Consider the following 13,781-nt stretch of genomic DNA (forward strand, 5'->3'; position numbering starts at 1 on the left):
ACTCATTTTTTTGTCACTTCTCACCCATTTTTGCTACTTTCTGACCTTTTCTTCCACCTTTTCCTACCCATTTTTGTTGCTTTTTGAGCATTTTTTCCACCTTTAACTTACTGTTGATGCTGCTTTAAACCGCTTTTTAGATTGCAAATGTATTTTTCAACATTTCGGCTCTTTGGTTGAGCAGGGTTGAGTAACACTGATCTACTTAGATAGAGGGGGCACCTGCACATCTACTAACGTAAAACTACTTAAATATTTTTACTGTTTATTTTCTTCAGGATTTTCATGGTTCTGGGCTTTTTATTTTTGTTTGTAATGTCTTCTTGGATTTTTAAAATGGCCTCCTGGATTATTTTTGCTGTAGTTACAGTGCTGGCTGAATTTTTCATCAGTTTTTCTGTTCTTGGTGTGTTCTTGTACTTAAACTATGATGCCTTGGTTTACTTGTGGTTCTGATTACTGGAAAAGCTTTTAAAGTTGCAATAAAAAAGTTATTATTATAATTAGTATCATAAAACTAATCCATTTCCTTCAGTTAACAATGGTGGCAGCAGGTTAGGTGTTGTAGATAAACTCTTGGTCAAGTAAACAGAGCTCCTGATTCTTAAATTGATTACAGTGAAAGTCTACGTTCTTAAAGTGTCTTTAACCCTTTATGCCCTGTTAAAAAAAAGGTACTCTCGGTTTGTTAACTACAAAGTTTGTAGTTTGACCTTTAAAATGGAGTAAATTTATGAAAGATCAATATCTTTCCAAACTTTATTTCTTTCCAGTTTCTTCATGAAGGGCATCTTGATTGATTTAAATCATGATTTAATGAATCGCATTAAAAATTAACCCTTCAGATGCCATTTTTGATCACATAGCACTAACTGCTGTTTTGAAAAATACACTAGAAGTCAATATTAAAAAAAAATGTTTGACTTTGTTATCAGTATCACCAGCTTAACTATCATGATGATACATGAGACGATTGATTTTGGTGCATTAGCACTTTCTGCATGTCGGTTTGTCTAAAAAAGTTACGCTGGGTTTGTTCACTACAAAGTTTGTGACTTCCAGTGGCCGTAGAAGTAGTTGGCATGGCTGCGGACCAGCTATAACTAAAATGGTTTTGACGTGTAGTTAGTGATGAGATCTTTCAGTCAGAATGGTTGAAATAAAAAAAAGACAAAGAAATCCTTCTGGAAAAATATGAAAATGTGTAAACTCATAAAAAACCATAAAACTAGTATTTCTTATTCCTTGGCCTTGGCAGGATAAAATCTAGATTTTCATCAGGTTTTACATTCATTTTGAAGGTTAGACCTCAAATTTTATGTTCTTCCTCATATTTAGCCAGTTCTTTATATTTCATAGTTTCCCACTGAGGGACAGCCATGCCTGTCACAAACTACAACAAAATAGGAATTTGCAGAACTTCTGTCAAACACGAGGACTACAGGCCTCTGTCACCTGAAAAAGGCCCATTGGTTGAATTTTGCTCTGGTATGGGTGCTGAGGACTTCTACTTCCATGTTCATGACTAAATAAGACGGTGTGATGGGCCTTAAACTGATCATATTAAAAATATACGTTCTTAAAGTGTCTTTAAAGTCTGTTTTTGTGTTTTATTTTCTAAAGTTAATGGGTCTTAAACTGAAAAGACACTTTTTCATTGCGACATGTCGATCCAAACTGTCTGCTTAGTCTGTACATTTTCTGTTTTTTTCTTGTGTGGTTTTAGTGGATTTATTTTGTCACTTTTGGATGTTTAATGGCGTGGACAGAAAGCTGGGACCATCTTGTTTTGAGTTTTCATGTCTATATTTCTCCCCAGTGGTCACAGTGATCTGAGTAAATGTCCTCAGTTGCTTTTCACAGTAGTATCACACACGTTGAAATAAGTGCACAGTTTGAAGGATTATAATAACTTTCTTTGGTTGGGTTTTTAAAAGGTTTTAAATCTTTAACTTGGTTTTAAAACGTTGAAGGTAACCCTGAGTAAAAGCACGCTAAATCTGGTGTGGGTTATGCTGTGGACTTTCTTTTGAGTCAACTTTAAAAGTAAAAAGTGAGTAAATTAAGGTTTAGGGGCCGTACAGGTTAGCAGATATAAATCCATCCTATTTTTGGACGTTGATTGTGTTGATTAGCGGGTTTTGCTTTGTTTCATTGGGTAGACTGGCTGATCTGAAAAACAAGGATCAGACCAGGAGGCAAATATTAGAGGCAAAATCACCACTGCCAATCCTGTGCTCAGATTATTGTTATTAAAAGGGTTTAAACAAACAAACAAACAAACAGCCCATCGTTGTCTCTGGGCTTTTAAAAACAGAAACACACATTAAAAGAGCGGCTAATGCGGGAGTATGTCACGCATGGTTTTATTCTGAAAGTCAGAGCCGGAAGCTGGGTGCTTTGATGCGTCACTTGACGCTTCCACCTCGCGAGAGGCGGGCAAAGTGAATGCGCCTGCAGAAGTTTGTCCCTTCGCAGCTACCGTCCAGTACTCCGTACGCTTTTGACCAAAATGAGAGAATTCACGAATTTAACGGGAATTTACAACAACGAGGGACGAAATGACGAACTTTACCTCTAAACTAGCCCTGAACACGTTCATAAGGCTGCTGTTTATCACTGTTCTTATTTTCATGCTGGTGTTCGTGTTTTATTTTGCTTCAGTGGACATTTTCTTTGTTTAAAAACTACATTTACAGTTTTAACAATTATTCCAAACTCTCAGAGCACAACTGAAACCAAAGTTAACAGAATAAATGCTTTTTATTCAAACATTTGGTCTCATCACGTTCATAAACAGACTTTTACATGTCAAACTCAGACGCAGCAGCAGTTTTACACTAAATAATAAAAACAAAATTAACATCACACTGACACCACCACGTCTGACTGTCGGCAGGATGTTCGTTTTATCAGATGCTGTTATTTTACTCCAGATGGAACGGGACCACACCTTCCAGGAAGTTCCTCCTCTGTCTGCTCAGTCCTCAGAATATTTCCCAGAAGTCTTTGGGATCATCAGGATGTTTTTAGTCAACTGTGAGACGAGCCTTTGTGCTCTTTGTCAGCAGTGGTTTTGACCTCTGAACTCTCCCATGATGCCGTTGTTGCCCAGTGTCTTTCTGATGGTTGAGTCATGACCTCTGACCTTAACTGAGGTCAGTGAGGCCTGCGGGTCTGTGGATGTGGTTCTGGGTTCTTCTGGGCCCTCCTGGATGAGTCGTGGTTTTCTCTAGGAGTCATGCTGGTTGGCCGACCCCTCCTGGGAAGGTTCACCACTGTTCCCAGTTTTCTCCAGTTGTGGGTAATGGCTCTGACCGCGGCTCTCTGGAGAGCGGCGTGACGCGGTCAGATAAAACCATTCAGAGCTGACTGTGGAGCTGCTTAGTCTAGACCAGCGGTCCAGAGGCCTGCCCACAGATCTGGACCCCTGAAGACCCCAGAGACCGGGACCTCCCAGCTGGGATTTATTGCTGGTATCAGTGTGTGTGTGTTGGGTCAGTAGCATTGGTGCTAGCATCCTGGCTAACAGCTACCTCATTGAGTGAGCTATTATTGGGTTGAGAAAGGTGCTGAAATTATTCATTCATTTTTTAAGCATTTTTGTTACTTCTTATCACTACCTCTGGCCCATTTTTGCCACTTTTAGTCCATTTTTGCTGTTGTTTGGTCATTTTTTCCATCACTTTTAAGCCTTTTATCACCGTTCTGTAACTTTAACCCTTTTTTGCCACTTTTCTGCCATTTGTGATTTATTTTGCCACCTTTGTGACACTTCAACCCATTTTTGCCACCTTTTTACGACATTTAACTCTTCTTTTAGGCGACTTGAAACCCATTTTGCTGCTATTTTGCCACTTTCAACAAGTTTTTCCCAATTTCAACCCATTGTTTTGCCACTTTTTACCAATTTTCGCCCATTTCTGACATTGTTTAGCCTTTTTTTGCCCAATTTGCCGTGTTTATCATCACTTTTAACCCACTTTTGCCATCTCCATGATCCCCCGGGTGTCTGGGCCCCAGGAGGCTCTCTCCTTTATCCCCTTATAGCCCACCTCGACCGTAACATTATTTAAAAAGTCTATTCTGTATTGATTTCAGTTTGGTGTACCCTGAGATTCTGGCTTAACTTTAGCTGTGCCTTGGATGAAAAAAGTTCAGTGATGTCTGCTAAAACAGTCTTTCAGGTAAATAACTACCAGTTATACCAGCAGAGGATCAAACATACTCAGCCAGTCAGCTTTTTATATAAATAATCTGATTTTCCATGTTTTTCTTGGTGATTATTGTCATCTTTTCTTTAAACATTTCTCATGCAGGGGTCTAGATTTAGTCTTGAGTAAGTGAACAGTTGCTCTCACGGCTGTTTCCTGTCATTCAGCCAGCAGAGGGCGCTACAGGCTAAGCCTGAAATGCTCCTGACTGCAGAGTTAGAGTCTGCTCTCTCTGAACATGACTTTGAATCCTCGTTTGTGCCCATGTTCTCCTAAAACCCGGCTCCAGTCTTGGAGAACGTTCCTCTGGTGGTAGAACCGTCGATAGTCGAGGATCTCCGCCTCTCTGCTGGCTGTTACGTAACTCTGCCAGCATGCAGATCAAAATAAAGGAGTGAGCGTGCCGCCGTGGCCATAAAGGGAGTGAGTCAGATGATAAAGCACGGTGGGAGTGAACCCAAGCATCCACAGGCCTGCTTATTTCCTCACATTCAGCAGCTGAAGCCTCTTCATGATTGAATTACTTTAGTCTTTGGAATAAATTCTGATTTAATGGCTCTCAGCACCGACTGACACATTCAGCTGCAAAGTTAGCGCGCGCTGGAACGACCGAGCCGAGCGTGGAGCCGAGTGAAAATGCTAATTCTGAATTTCTGAGGCATGAATAGCTTCATGAAGCATTGGAGAGCTCTGCATGTCATCAGCCAGGCCTGGATTATCCCCAGGACATGCAAATGCTCTTGATTAAAATTGTAATGTACTAAGATTAGAAAGAGTCGACTCTCCTTTTCAGAGACGCTCATTTCAGTGTTTCTGAAGAACGGAGGATGTTTCCTGAATAAACCTGACGTATGTAGAGGCCTTTCTTATCCAATTAACTCTCATCCAGCCGTTAACGAGGTCATAATGACCATGTAAACGAGCAGCTGTGGTTAGAGCTCACTAAAGCTCTGCAGCTCTGAGTAGAGTGGGTAAAGAAGCCTTTCTTTCTGCTGCTTTCAGAGCCGCTCTCTGCAGCCCGCCGCGTTGACGGGCCACAAACGGCGTCCCGAGCTAACGGTTTACTCTAAAGGCTAAATCAATAGGACATGCAGAGAGAGGGAAAGTGCTGCTGCACACCTCTGTGGTCTCAGAGTCGCCAGGATGTTTCATTCAGGACGCTGACGTCAGAGAGAGCAGCCATTTAGAAGCTGAGGTTCTGGAGAGAACCGTCCAACAGAGACTGCTGCTGATAGTCCTGCACCGCCGCCGGCCGCCCACAGGGGGAGACACCTCTGAAGCAGCTCTACCAGCCTCCACTCTTCTCTGAAGGCTTCTCAGCATCCTGGAGTGTTCCTGTGGGAATGTGTGTCCATTCATCCTGCAGAGCAGTGATTCCCAACGTGAGGCTCTTTATCATCTTAACTCTAAACATTATTCCCCCAGAAAACCTTCAAAGGGAATGTTTTTAGCCATGCTCACCACTGCTGCCACTTTTCACCCATTTAAGCCATCCTTTGCAGTTAAATACCCTTTTTTCCCTTTCTTCCCCAATTTTTGCCATTTTTAACCTATTTTTGTAATTTTTTTCTTAACCATTTTTTGGCCCTTTTACTCCAGATAACCAACCTTTTGCTATAAAATACCACTTGTTTGTTTTTTCCCAAATTTTGCCTCTTCTTTTTGCAATTTTTTTTTCCCCATTTTTGCCCTTTTCCTCCATTTTTTGCCACTTTAAGCCCACCTAAGCTACCTTTTGCCATAAAATACTTCTTTTTTACTATTTTTTGCCCATTTTTGCCACTTTTAGCCCATATTAGCTTCCTTTTGCTGAAAAATACCAGTTGTTTGCTCTTTCCCCTAAATTTTTGCCTCGTCTTTTTGCCCTTTTTCAACATTTTTTTCCACCTTTTGCCATTAAATACCACTTGTTTCCTATTTTGTTGCACATTTTTGCTACTCTTGACTGCTTTCTGCCCTTTTTAGTCACTTTTCACTCATTTTTTGCCACATTGGACCATTTTTTGCTACTTTCTGATCATTTTTCCACTCTTTCTCCACTTTTCACCACTTAGATTGTGGATCTTGCGAAGGTATTTTGCAGCAGTTTGGCTCTCTGGTTGAGTAACGCTGCTGTAGAGCGTTTCTGAGGTCAGGCTCTGATGTTGGACCAGAAGGCCTGGACCACAATCTCTGTTCCAGTTCATCCCAAAGGTGCTGGATGGGGTTGGGGTCAGGACTCTAGTCTTGCTAGTCCTTCTCTGGTCTCTGGGCCACAGTCCTGCTGGAACAGAAAAGGGTCTTCCCTAAACTGTTGGAAGCAGAGCGTTGTCCGGGATGTCTTGGTCTGCTGAAGCATTAACGTCCTCACACCCTGCATGGAGGTCTGAGCTCCTGAGAGCGAGCCGTTCTTTCACTGATGTTTGGAGAAACAGTCTGCATGCCTAGGTGATGATTTTATACACCTGTGGACATGGAAGTGACTGGAACACCTGATTTACGTTATTTGGAGGGGTGAGTGAATACTTTTGGCATTATAGTTTGTTTCTTTGATGCAGCCTCTGAGAACATCTTAACCTTTCTGCAGTGACCCTCTGAGGCTTACTCTATAATCTTAATGCCAGCTCATTCCACAGCCTTTGTCCAAACTGCAGTATTTTCAGAAAAACTTCTCATTCATTTCAGATTTGAGTAAATTTGTGTCTTATTAGGCAGGTTCTGAGGGTAGACCAGAGGAGAATCCCTGTAGATGATTATAAAGGGACTAAAATCAGCAGTGGCGAGAATATCACTCATTTTCCTGAACCATCGGCTAAAATATTTGCTGTTTTTACCCCCAGAGCCTCAGAATAACTCAGAAATGTTGTAAACAGGCGAGCGGTCTCTGGCGGCGATAAGCTCTAAAATGGCGCTGCACAGACCGGATCGGCAGGCTGCCATTGTCCCACCGCTCGTTCACCTGATAGTACGGCTTCGTCTGAGTGCTGGTAGTGTTGAACCACGTGTCGTGGATTACCCCGTGGTTCTGGATGTAGCGGCCTACGGAGGAGAATCACTGTCAGTCTGCGTGCTCTCATTATTCAGAGCGTGACACATTCACATTAAAAATTCTATCAACTTAACGGGCTGAGTGGCATGACGCTTTTGGACAAGGTCTTATGACCAACTCCGGAGATTAGAGGAATTTAATTTCAAGGAAGTTAAATTTCTTTTAGCTGGCGCTGATGATTTGAGAGTCAAAATAAGAAAAAGGAGCAGAGAATTCCTCCCTCAGTCATCCAAGCATAATTATCTTACTCAGCTATGAAAGCTGTTGGACCCTGGGACATTCAATTACAACTAATTCCTTTTTTCCTCTGGCTTTTTCAAACCACAGCTAAACTCGGAGCTGGCTCCCGCTCTGACATGATAGGCACATTCTATGGAGTCATTATGGTTGCAAAACTCTTTTTAACATTTGGAGATCATGACGTCTTGATTTTAGGCTCGGATTAAGTCAGACTTTTATTGAAACCTGTCTTTAAACTGCCGTCTTGTGCTCAAACTTTCTGCAGTCGCGCTGAAACCATTCTTCACTTTCTCTATGTGCTCCAAACTTTCTCTGCTTGTGCTCCAAAATGTCTCTTTACTCAGTCAACATATGCTCTGCACATGTGCAAAGCTCTGTCATTGCCTGCTGAAATTTTTCTCTGTGTTTAAAATGGTCTCTGCGTTTGCTTTGAACTTTCTCTCAGAAATAAACGTATGCTTCTCTCTGCATGTACAAAACCAGTTCTGCACTGTTATGAAACTTTCTCTGCTTGCACACAAAACCTTCCCTGCATCGCCCAAAAACTTGATTTCTGCACACACAAAACTTTGTTCCATTTGCAAGAAACTTAGTCCGTGCACCAAACTTTCACTGTGCAAGCACAACATTTTGTCTTCATTTGCCCCAAACATTCTCTTTTGTTTGTTAAAGAAGAACTTAATTTGCACTCTCTAAAATGATACATGACGTTCCACGCACTTGTTTAAAACTTTCTCTGCATGGGCACAAACTTTCTTTACATGTATACGCCACTTTATCTGAGCTCACTCAGACTTTCTCTGCATGCAAAACTCTCTGCTCCTGCACTAAAGTGTCTCTTTTGATTGGTCAAAACCTCCTCTGCATGCTCAAAACATCAACCTGAATGAGAGGAGAATGGGCTGCATTCAGGAAATTCAGTCATCAACTAAAGATTTAAGATGGATGTATGGACATTTAGAGCAGGAACAGAGAAAATCTAAGAAAAGGGAGATCATTTAGGAGGACTGAATAGGAAGACTGAATCAATAAGTCATGATCTCAGAACTGTGCTCCGGAGTTCTACGATATTAGCTCCGTATTATCCCCACCAATAGTAAACAGCCTTTACCTGTCAGCAGGGTGACGGGCTGGTGATGGTGAAGGTAAGGAGGGGTGATGTACGTGGCTTTGACTCCATCCCTGGCCGTCTGGTCAAGGTTCAGTGTGTCCCGAGTTAGTCATAATCTCAACGGAAGCCATCGAAGGAGATCAGCAGCACCTTCTGTCTCTGCTGTTTGATGGTGGGCGCCGTCAGGCCGTGTTAATGTTGTTCACTAAAACTATGTTGTCAACAGCCTGTTTTTCCATGACTAAAACTAGACTTAGACTAACAACAATAGATCTGTGATGACTAAAACTAGACTAACAAAAATAGATCTGTGATGACTAAAACTAGACTGAGACTAACAACAATAGATCTGTGATGACTAAAACTAGACTGAGACTAACAACAATAGATCTGTGATGACTAAAACTAGACTAACAAAAATAGATCTGTGATAACTAAAACTAGACTAACAAAAATAGATCTGTGATGACTAAAACTAGACTAACAAAAATAGATCTGTGATGACTAAAACTAGACTAACAAAAATAGATCTGTGATAACTAAAACTAGACTAACAAAAATAGATCTGTGATGACTAAAACTAGACTGAGACTAACAACAATAGATCTGTGATGACTAAAACTAGACTAACAAAAATAGATCTGTGATGACTAAAACTAGACTAACAAAAATAGATCTGTGATGACTAAAACTAGACTGAGACTAACAAAAATAGATCTGTGATGACTAAAACTAGACTAACAAAAATAGATCTGTGATGACTAAAACTAGACTAACAAAAATAGATCTGTGATGACTAAAACTAGACTGAGACTAACAAAAATAGATCTGTGATGACTAAAACTAGACTGAGACTAACAAAAATAGATCTGTGATGACTAAAACTAGACTAACAAAAATAGATCTGTGATGACTAAAACTAGACTGAGACTAACAAAAATAGATCTGTGATGACTAAAACTAGACTAACAAAAATAGATCTGTGATGACTAAAACTAGACTGAGACTAACAAAAATAGATCTGTGATGACTAAAACTAGACTAGACTAACAAAAATAGATCTGTGATGACTAAAACTAGACTAACAAAAATAGATCTGTGATGACTAAAACTAGACTGAGACTAACAAAAATAGATCTGTGATGACTAAAACTAGACTGAGACTAACAAAAATAGATCTGTGATGACTAAAACTAGACTGAGACTAACAAAAATAGATCTGTGATGACTAAAACTAGACTAACAAAAATAGATCTGTGATGACTAAAACTAGACTAACAAAAATAGATCTGTGATGACTAAAACTAGACTAACAAAAATAGATCTGTGATGACTAAAACTAGACTAACAAAAATAGATCTGTGATGACTAAAACTAGACTAGACTAACAAAAATAGATCTGTGATGACTAAAACTAGACTAACAAAAATAGATCTGTGATGACTAAAACTAGACTGAGACTAACAAAAATAGATCTGTGATGACTAAAACTAGACTGAGACTAACAAAAATAGATCTGTGATGACTAAAACTAGACTGAGACTAACAAAAATAGATCTGTGATGACTAAAACTAGACTGAGACTAACAAAAATAGATCTGTGATGACTAAAACTAGACTGAGACTAACAACAATAGATCTGTGACGACTAAAACTAGACTTAGACTAACAACAATAGATCTGTGATGACTAAAACTAGACTAACAAAAATAGATCTGTGATGACTAAAACTAGACTAACAACAATAGATCTGTGATGACTAAAACTAGACTGAGACTAACAACAATAAATCTGTGATGACTGAAACTAGACTGAGACTAACAAAAGTAGATCTGTGATGACTAAAACTAGACTAACAAAAATAGATCTGTGATGACTAAAACTAGACTGAGACTAACAAAAATAGATCTGTGATGACTAAAACTAGACTAACAAAAATAGATCTGTGATGACTAAAACTAGACTAACAAAAATAGATCTGTGATGACTAAAACTAGACTAACAAAAATAGATCTGTGATGACTAAAACTAGACTAACAAAAATAGATCTGTGATGACTAAAACTAGACTGAGACTAACAAAAATAGATCTGTGATGACTAAAACTAGACTGAGACTAACAAAAATAGATCTGTGATGACTAAAACTAGACTAACAAAAATAGATCTGTGATGACTAAAACTAGACTGAGACTAACAAAAATAGATCTGTGATGACTAAAACTAGACTAACAAAAATAGATCTGTGATGACTAAAACTAGACTAACAACAATAGATCTGTGACGACTAAAACTAGACTGAGACTAACAACAATAGATCTGTGACGACTAAAACTAGACTGAGACTAACAACAATAGATCTGTGATGACTAAAACTAGACTAACAAAAATAGATCTGTGATGACTAAAACTAGACTGAGACTAACAACAATAGATCTGTGATGACTAAAACTAGACTAACAAAAATAGATCTGTGATGACTAAAACTAGACTAACAAAAATAGATCTGTGATGACTAAAACTAGACTAACAAAAATAGATCTGTGATGACTAAAACTAGACTGAGACTAACAAAAGTAGATCTGTGATGACTAAAACTAGACTAACAAAAATAGATCTGTGATGACTAAAACTAGACTAACAAAAATAGATCTGTGATGACTAAAACTAGACTGAGACTAACAACAATAGATCTGTGATGACTAAAACTAGACTAACAACAATAGATCTGTGATGACTAAAACTAGACTAACAAAAATAGATCTGTGATGACTAAAACTAGACTAACAACAATAGATCTGTGATGACTAAAACTAGACTAACAAAAATAGATCTGTGACGACTAAAACTAGACTGAGACTAACAACAATAGATCTGTGATGACTAAAACTAGACTAACAAAAATAGATCTGTGACGACTAAAACTAGACTGAGACTAACAACAATAGATCTGTGATGACTAAAACTAGACTAACAACAATAGATCTGTGACGACTAAAACTAGACTGAGACTAACAACAATAGATCTGTGACGACTAAAACTAGACTGAGACTAACAACAATAGATCTGTGATGACTAAAACTAGACTAACAAAAATAGATCTGTGATGACTAAAACTAGACTAACAACAATAGATCTGTGATGACTAAAACTAGACTGAGACTAACAACAATAGATCTGTGATGACTAAAACTAGACTAACAAAAATAGATCTGTGATGACTAAAACTAGACTGAGACTAACAAAAATAGATCTGTGATGACTAAAACTAGACTAACAAAAATAGATCTGTGATGACTAAAACTAGACTGAGACTAACAAAAATAGATCTGTGATGACTAAAACTAGACTGAGACTAACAAAAATAGATCTGTGATGACTAAAACTAGACTGAGACTGACAAAAATAGATCTGTGATGACTAAAACTAGACTAACAAAAATAGATCTGTGATGACTAAAACTAGACTAACAAAAATAGATCTGTGATGACTAAAACTAGACTGAGACTAACAAAAATAGATCTGTGACGACTAAAACTAGACTAACAAAAATAGATCTGTGATGACTAAAACTAGACTGACAAAAATAGATCTGTGATGACTAAAACTAGACTGAGACTAACAACAATAGATCTGTGATGACTAAAACTAGACTAACAAAAATAGATCTGTGATGACTAAAACTAGACTGAGACTAACAAAAATAGATCTGTGATGACTAAAACTAGACTGAGACTAACAAAAATAGATCTGTGATGACTAAAACTAGACTGAGACTAACAAAAATAGATCTGTGATGACTAAAACTAGACTAACAAAAATAGATCTGTGATGACTAAAACTAGACTAACAAAAATAGATCTGTGATGACTAAAACTAGACTGAGACTAACAAAAATAGATCTGTGACGACTAAAACTAGACTAACAAAAATAGATCTGTGATGACTAAAACTAGACTGACAAAAATAGATCTGTGATGACTAAAACTAGACTGAGACTAACAACAATAGATCTGTGATGACTAAAACTAGACTAACAAAAATAGATCTGTGATGACTAAAACTAGACTGAGACTAACAAAAATAGATCTGTGATGACTAAAACTAGACTGAGACTAACAAAAATAGATCTGTGATGACTAAAACTAGACTAACAAAAATAGATCTGTGATGACTAAAACTAGACTGAGACTAACAAAAATAGATCTGTGATGACTAAAACTAGACTGAGACTAACAAAAATAGATCTGTGATGACTAAAACTAGACTGAGACTAACAAAAATAGATCTGTGACGACTAAAACTAGACTGAGACTAACAAAAATAGATCTGTGACGACTAATACTAGACTAAAACTAAAATGGATTTCATTGAAAGACTAAAACCAAGACTAAAGTTTAAAATAGCTGCTAAAATCAACACTGTTGCCTGGACGCCAGCCGTCTACAGCATGGTGAAAACACGAGCGTGGCAGGTGTGGAGCTGAATCCTTTCCTCCAGAAGCTCTGAGCAAACTTTCTCCAACTTATCTTCTCTTCAGGACTGGACGGACTTCATCCGAGCTCTTTCAGCGTGGCGTTTATGATCCGTTTTTACAGCTCGCCGTGAGTTTCGACCCCCGGGTTTTGGCTCTGGCAGTAAAGCAGATTAATCTGTGGGGCATGGCGGCTGTTTGTTTCCCTCTAACTGGCTCGTTGATGCCGTCTTTCTGTTTGTCTGCCCGCCCGTCTGTGCGTCTCCGTTTCCTGTATATCACTGACGATGGGGGAATGGCACTTTGATGGCTTTCACCTTGAGTTGGGATGGTGCATGATTGATCTGACAGCGGGAAAATGAAGAGGAAAATGAGAGTATATATCTGGTCGTGGGCGAGCAGTGGTCCCTGGGGGAGAAAGGACCCTAATCGACATATTCATTTTAATAACCCCACTGTGTATTTTTGCCCCGGGACGTTTCTAAGAGATCTCTAAAATCGACATGGATTTGGAGCGACCACTCCTACTGCCTCCTCCTCAGTGTTTCAGCACAGATCATACTCCGCTTATCCACACATTCTATATCTCTCTGGTCCTGATGTAATCTTATCAACGTCCATCACATTGTGAGACGAGGTAGCTCTTCAAATTGGTTCTTTATTGTGCGTGTCCTTGGCTGAGGTTCAAGGGAATCGTCCAATCTTTATGGAGATA

The 13,781-nt window shown here is 38.9% G+C and overlaps 1 long non-coding RNA gene across 1 annotated transcript in view; it reads left to right on the plus strand.

Annotated features, from left to right (window-relative positions):
• Positions 1-13,781, plus strand: part of LOC121503383 — a 163,163-nt gene that overhangs the window by 116,265 nt on the left and 33,117 nt on the right. The gene's annotated exons all lie outside the window — the stretch shown is intronic.

The sequence above is a fragment of the Cheilinus undulatus genome, linkage group 21 (assembly GCF_018320785.1).
Source record: "Cheilinus undulatus linkage group 21, ASM1832078v1, whole genome shotgun sequence".
In the NCBI taxonomy this organism is placed as follows: domain Eukaryota; kingdom Metazoa; phylum Chordata; class Actinopteri; order Labriformes; family Labridae; genus Cheilinus; species Cheilinus undulatus.